The sequence below is a fragment of the Malaclemys terrapin genome, chromosome 12 (genome assembly GCF_027887155.1).
Source record: "Malaclemys terrapin pileata isolate rMalTer1 chromosome 12, rMalTer1.hap1, whole genome shotgun sequence".
NCBI classification, from domain to species: Eukaryota; Metazoa; Chordata; order Testudines; family Emydidae; genus Malaclemys; species Malaclemys terrapin.
This window is the reverse complement of record NC_071516.1, coordinates 39,404,987-39,412,110: the sequence shown is the minus strand read 5'-3', so window position 1 is coordinate 39,412,110 and position 7,124 is coordinate 39,404,987. Positions and strand designations below refer to the sequence as shown.

Sequence of the window (7,124 nt, the reverse complement as noted above, 5' to 3'; positions counted from 1 at the left end):
TGAGAGTGCAGGGGACTGGACTAGATGATCTCTCAAGGTCCCTTCCAGTCTTGTGATTCTATGATTCTATTCTATTTCTGTTGAACTAGTCAACAGTGAAACAGCTATAATGGTGTGCATAGATGGGGCCAAATGGGATTTGAAAATGACGGTGTTGAAATAAAGCTTTAAGGCTGGGATTTTCAGAAGACCCTCAGGGAGTTAGGCATCCAACTTCCACTGGCCCTCATGCAAGGTTAGCTGGGGGGCTTACTGCCTTACATCCCTTTGAAAACCCCAGTCTCAGTGCCTATGATTAGGTAAATCAACTTTACAAAGCTGGCTGAAATATTATCATTAGGCTTCAGAGTCAAGACCCTAATGGAGAAGCGAGAGATCCATCACCATGTTCCATTAACATCTTGGGTCAAATTTATCCCTGGCACGAATACATTGATTTTAATGAGGTTAGAGCAAATATTTCTCTCTGGAGATTCCAAATGACTGCTACAAATTTTAGATGCTCGATTCTGACTAAAACTCAGTGGAATTCAGACCCCAAACTTCCTTAGATCCCGTTTAAAATCTTAAACACAGATTTTCCACACAGAATCCTTTACCAGGGTCATGTCTGGTGCATTTATTTCCCACCCATGAGGCTCAGACACGTATTTCTTTCTGTAAAATTGTCAAAGCCAGAGATGTGCAAGTGATCTACACCACTCCAGAAAGACACACTCTGGCTTTGGATGTAAACTGGCATAGAAATGTATATCAACAATGAACACCACCTTTTCCAGATACAATCTACATCAAGGCTGTACACTACAATTAAATGTACTTCACCAAAGAACAAGATGCTGACTTTTTTTTCCATCTATAACTGCATCATCCTTGAAAACACACCAGAAGCTCTGGGGATATCTTCTCAAGAGCCATTTTTAAAGTACATGTACTTAAGTTCTCCTTCAAGTTCCCCATTGTTAGTAATAAAGAGCCAGCACCATTTATTTATTTGAGCTAGTAGGTGAGATATATTTCACGTATTGCTATAGCTATTATAATGGATCTGATTGTTCAATCTTTCATGCATGTTTGAATTCTATCTATCTATCTATCTATCTATCTATCTATCTATCTATCTATCTATTTTCCCATTTCTGTATTTTCCTTTCTGTCTCTTTCTCTTTCTCTCTGTGTGACCATTTGTGTCTCTATTGGAATGTTCATAACTTTCAGGTGTTGTGGAAATCAGAATCTGTAGTCTTTTAAAAAACTACCATGCCTTTCACGGGCACATACATTTCTTTCATGTAACCATCAGATAATGTAATCTTTCTGCTTTTGCTATGCTGAAAATTAATGGATCCCACTATCAAATGGACTCAGGAATCTTAAAATGTAAAGTGTGAAATATAAGGAATATAATGATTCGAAATGTTATTAATTAAGATAAGTTATTGTTATCTGTCTATCAATCACCAAATTATTCTCTCTCCATCTATATTTGTGTCTCTTTCTTTATCTATCAATCTAACTCTTTGCCTGTCCGTTGAATTAGTTGAAAATTATGGTTGTTGGGAACGATAGAATTTGGCTCTTCAGAAGAGAGGTGTTATAACATGTCATGCATTGGATGGCCCAGACATTTCATACTTCAGCACTATCTTTAGGGTATTATTTTTTCTCTTTGAACAACTGACTGATTTCCAACATTGTGTTGTCTTTCTAATTCAGCTAAGCTGAAAGTTGATGGTGGATACCAATGTAAAGAGGACTGCGATACTTTGCGTGGTAGAATTGTGGGAATTTAAACAAAATAAGAATGAAGCCTAGGGTGAGTCTTTATTTTGCTAATAATTATCATTATCATCTCTCTCTTTCTCCCTCTCTCTCTCTTCCTCGGTGTGGAAGCCTCTCTCAGTCTCCTTCTCTATCTGTCTAACCATATTATTATACTCAGTGCTTACAATGAGGTTGTGGAGATCAGAACTTGGCCATTTATTCCACAATACTACCATGTTTCTGAATACACTGAAGTCTCTCTCCCATAGGAAATTTTTGTTAGAATATTGAACTTTTTTTCTGAATGGACAGCTGAGTTGGAAAAAAAAAGACAAAAGGTACTTTGCATGAAATCTGGAAATGTGTAGCCACTAAGTAAATGAAGACTAGAGCATTTCTATATGTTCTTCCACTTTGAGAAAATTATCTATTTAGTGTTGTCATATTACTGTGCTCCTGACTACTATTAAACTTACAGTCCACAAAGACTAACATCCTTTATTTATCACTTGGATAGGTACTCTACGTTCCATGAAAGGACAAGCTGTTTCCAAAATCCTGGCTTTAGCCTTGGCTAAGGGAAAGACTCGTATCCAAGTGTGACAGCAAAGATGAGGAATCAGGAATTTGCCTGTGCTCTCCTTCAGGTACTCAGAAGTGTGTGTGATTGGCCTATAGAGGATTCCTGAGCTCCATTCCAAGCTGCAAAAGAGGAGTGGGCTCTAGGGTTTAGAGGTTCATGGGGCTCCTGGGTAAAGCTGGGTGATTTTTTTTGGACAAAGAGTTTATTTGTTGAGAAAGGACGTTTCAGTCAGCCAGAAGAGGAGGAGTACCCTTTAAGATTTTTAGACTCCTTGTCCAGACAAGTATCAGAGGCGTAGCCATGTTAGTCTGGATCTGTAAAACGCAACAGAGAGTCCTGTGGCACCTATAAGACTAACAGATGTATTGGAGCATAAGCTTTCGTGGGTGAATGCCCACTTCGTCAGACGTGTGTAATGGAAATTTCCAGAGCAAGGTATAAATATGCAGGCAAAAATCAGTCTGGAGATAATGAGGTTAGTTCAATCAGGGAGGGTGAGGTCCTCTGCTAGCAGTTGAGGTGTGAACACCAAGGGAGGAGAAGCTGCTTTTGTAGTTGGCTAGCCATTCACAGTCTTTGTTTAATCCTGATCTGATGGTGTCAAATTTGCAAAGGAACTGAAGCTCAGCAGTTTCTCTTTGGATTCTGGTCCTGAAGTTTTTTTTGCTGTAAGATGGCTACCTTTACATCTGCTATTGTGTGGCTACGGAGGTTGAAGTGTTCTCCTACAGGTTTTTGTATATTGTCATTCCTGATATCTGACTTTTGTCCATTTATCCTTTTATGTAGCGACTGTCCAGTTTAGCCAATGTACATAGCAGAGGGGCATTGCTGGCATATGATGGCATATATAACATTGGTGGACGAGCAGGTGAATGAACTGGTGATGTTGTAGCTGATCTGGTTAGGTCCTGTGATGGTGTTGCTGGTGTAGATATGTGGGCAGAGTTGGCATTGAGGTTTGTTGCATGGATTGATTCCTGAGTTAGAGTTGTTATGGTGTGGTGTATGGTTGCTGGTGAGAATATGCTTAAGGTTGTCTGTGGGCGAGGACTAGCCTGCCTCCCAAGGTCTGTGAAAGTGAGGGATCATTGTCCAGGACGGGTTGTAGATCACTGATGATGCATTGGAGAGGTTTAAGCTGAGGACTGTAGGTGATGACCAGTGGAGTTCTGTTGGTTTCCTTCTTGGGCTTGTCTTGTAGCAGGAGGCTTCTGAGTACACGTCTGGCTCTGTTGATTTGTTTCCTTATTTCTTTGTGCGGATATCGTAGTTTTGAGAATGCTTGGTGAAGATCTTGTAGGTGTTGGTCTCTGTCTGACGGGTTGAAGCAGATATGGTTGTACCTAGCGCTTGGCTGTAGACGATGGATCGTGTGGTGTGTCCGGGATGGAAGCTGGAGGCATGAAGGTAGGCATAGCGGTCGGTGGGTTTTTGGTATACGGTGGTGTTAACATGACCATCACTTGTTTGTACTGTGGTGTCTAGGAAGTGGACCTCCCATGTAGATTGGTCCAGGCTGAGGTTGATGGTGGGGTGGAAGCTGTGGTGGAATTCTTCCAGAGTCTCCTTCCCATGGGTCCAGATGATGAAGATATCATCCATGTAGCGTAGGTAGAGAAGGGGTGTGAGTGGACGAGAGTTGAGGAAGAGTTGTTCCAGGTCAACCATAAAAAGGTTGGCATATTGTGGGGCCATGCGGGTGCCCAAGGCGGTGCCACTGGTCTGGAGGTATATATTGTCACCAAATTTGAAATAATTGTGCATGAGGATAAAGTCACAGAGCTCAACAACAATTTGTGCTGTGTCATCATCAGGGATACTGTTCCTGACAGCTTGTATTCCATCTGTGTGTGGGATGTTTGTGTAGAGAGCCATGGTGAGATATCCAGGGTGGCTAGGATGGTGTTTTCTGGGAGATCACCAATGCATTGTAGTTTTCTCAGGAAATCAGTGGTGTCACGGAGATAGCTGGGAGTGCTGGTGGCATAGGGTCTGAGCAGAGAGTCCATATATCCAGATAGTCCTTCAGTGAGTGCGCCAATTCCAGAGATGATGGGGCATCCAGGATTTCCAGGTTCGTGGATCTTTGGTAGTAGACAGAATAACCCCGGTCGGGATTCTAAGAGTATGTTGATTTGTTCCTGTGTTAGTGTAGGAAGTGTTCTCAGAAGATGGTGCAGTTTCGTAGTATATTTCTCAGTGGGATCTGAGGAAAGTGGCCTGTAGAATTTGGTATTGGACAGTTGTCTGGCAGCCTCCTTCTGGTAGTCAGACCTGTTCATGATGACAACAGCCCCTCCTTTATCAGCCTCTTTGATTATAATGTCAGGGTTGTTTCTGAGGCTGTGGATGGCCATGCGTTCTGCACGACTTAGGTTATGAGGCAAGCAATGTTGTTTTTCCACAATTTCTGCCTGTGCACGTCGGCTGAAGCATTCTATGTATAGGTCCAGACTGTCATTTCAGCCCTCAGGAGGAATCCATGTGGAGTTCTTCTTCCTCTGTTGTTGGTGGGAGGGTATCTGTGTATCAGTGCGCTGTTCAGTGTTATCTTGAAAGTATTCTTTGAGTCGGAGGCAGCGAAAGTAGGCTTCCAGATCACCTCAGAACTGTATCATGTTCGTGGGGGTGCTGGGGCAAAAAGAGTCCCCGAGATAGGACAGATTCTTCTGCTGGGTTGAGCGTGTAGCTGGATAAATTGATGATATTGCTGGGTGAGTTAGGGGTACCATTGTTGTGGCCCCATGTGGCAGGTAGGATTTTAGACACTTACCTGCCTTTTTCCTTTGTAGAGAGGTGAAGTGTGTAATGTAGATCTCCTTTCTTATTTTAGTAAAGTCCATTTGTGTGGCGGGTTGCTTATTTATGAAAGTCTCCAGGTTGGAGAGCTCTTTTTTGATGTTTTCCTGTTTGCTGTATAGGATGCTGATCAGGTGGTTCCTCAGTTTCTTTGATAATGTATGGCATAATCTCTCCCCGTGGTCTGTGCAGTATGTAGATAGCAATGGATTTTTCACCTTCAGTCCATTTAGTACGATGTCCATCTGTTTGCATTTGGAAAGGAAGATGATATGTCCAGACACTCAGCTGGGACGTATCAGTGTGAATGTCTCTTCTAAAGCAGGGATTTGAACCACAATCATCCCCCCTTTTTCTAGTTAAGCACCCAAACCACAGGGCTATAAGCCAGTCTGGGTGGGCACTTTTCTCATTTGGGTTCAGGCAGGGAGTGTGGTTCAATGATTAGAGCAGTGGGTAGTAGGAGTGAGGTGCAACCTTGAAATAGAGTGTGTTCTGGCAATGAGACACCCTGGGTCTGTTTTGAGCACCGGGAGGGAAGCAGTTTCTGGAGGTTAATGAGGTGAAGAGGTGGCCATGGAAAATCAAACCACACCAACTAAATTCATCCTCTTGGGATTTTCCAAACTCCCGGTCTTGCGTTTCCTCCTCTTGGGCATCATCTCCATCATCTACATTTTTACCCTGCTGGGGAACATGCTCACCCTCCTCCTTTCCTTGGTGGAGCCATGTCTCTGAACTCCCATGTACCTCTTCCTGGGGAATCTCTCCCTCCTAGACATCTTCCAGACCACCACCACCATCGCCCAGATGCTGCAGCACCTTCTTTCAGGCAGCAGCAGCCTCTCCTACACAAGCTGCATGGCACAGCTCTACTTCTTCCTCTTATTTGTGGGGGCAGAGGGCATTCTCCTGGCCACCATGGCATATGACCGCTATGTGGCCATATGCAACCCACTGCGCTACACAGTGCTCATGAGTAGCAAGCTTTGTTCCACATTAGTGGCTGCCTCTTGGCTCACTGGCTCTCTCAATGCAGCTGTTCACACAGTCCTCACAATCCCCCTGTTCTTCTGCGGTGTCAACAGACTCAGCTACTTCTACTGTGACATCCCACCCCTGCTGGCTCTGTCCTGTGGAGATGTCTCCCTCAGTGTCACCATGACAGTGGTCACCAGCCTCTTCTAGGGGTGGGATCCTTCCTTGTGTATCATCCTTTCATATGTGCACATTGTGTTCAGGATACTGAAGATGCAATAGTCCCAGGGGAGGATAAAGGCCTTCTCTACCTGTGCATCGCACCTCACGGTAGTTCTGCTTTACTATGGCAGCTGAATCTTCACCTACATCAGACCTATCTCCAGCTACTCCCTGGACAAGGACAGGCTGATCTCCCTGCTGTACAGCTTCATCACCCCTATGTTAAATCCAATCATCTACACCCTGAGGAACAAGGATGTGAAGGGGGCTATGAAAAAGGTCTTTGGTAGGAAAATGTTTTTCTAAGGGAGTCAACATTACTGGCATCTACCCCCAATGCTGGGAAAGGAGTGGGATGTAGTGAATTAGAACATATGGGAACTGGCAGTCAAGACTCAGCCCACATTCTATCCCCTTCCTGAGTAGAGAGTAGTGTCTAGGGGGTTAGAAAATAGGAACACTGGGCAGGAATCCTAAGTTCTGTTCCTAGCTCAAGGAGGGGAGTGAGGTCTAGTGATTGAAGTAGGGGCTGCTTGGAGTCAGAACTTTTAGGTTGTAGTCAATGACTGTTGAAGGGGAATGAGGCTGAAGGGTAAAGGTAAGGGGGCAGGCTTTCTGAATTCTATTAGGAGAGAGGGTCTAGTGGTTAGAGCAGAGGACTGGTAGCCTAAGGACTGATGAGTTCTATTCTTAGTTCTGCTAGTAATGCATTGTGTAACATTAGGAAAATATTTATGCTTTATTTTCCCCATTGGGAAACTAAAGCTAATGATAC

At 43.7% G+C, this 7,124-nt stretch overlaps 1 pseudogene; it reads left to right on the top strand.

Annotated features, from left to right (window-relative positions):
* The first annotated feature begins 5,725 nt into the window (after positions 1 to 5,725).
* On the top strand, positions 5,726 to 6,655 carry LOC128847151 (olfactory receptor 5V1-like; annotated as a pseudogene).
* Positions 6,656 to 7,124: the final 469 nt, after the last annotated feature.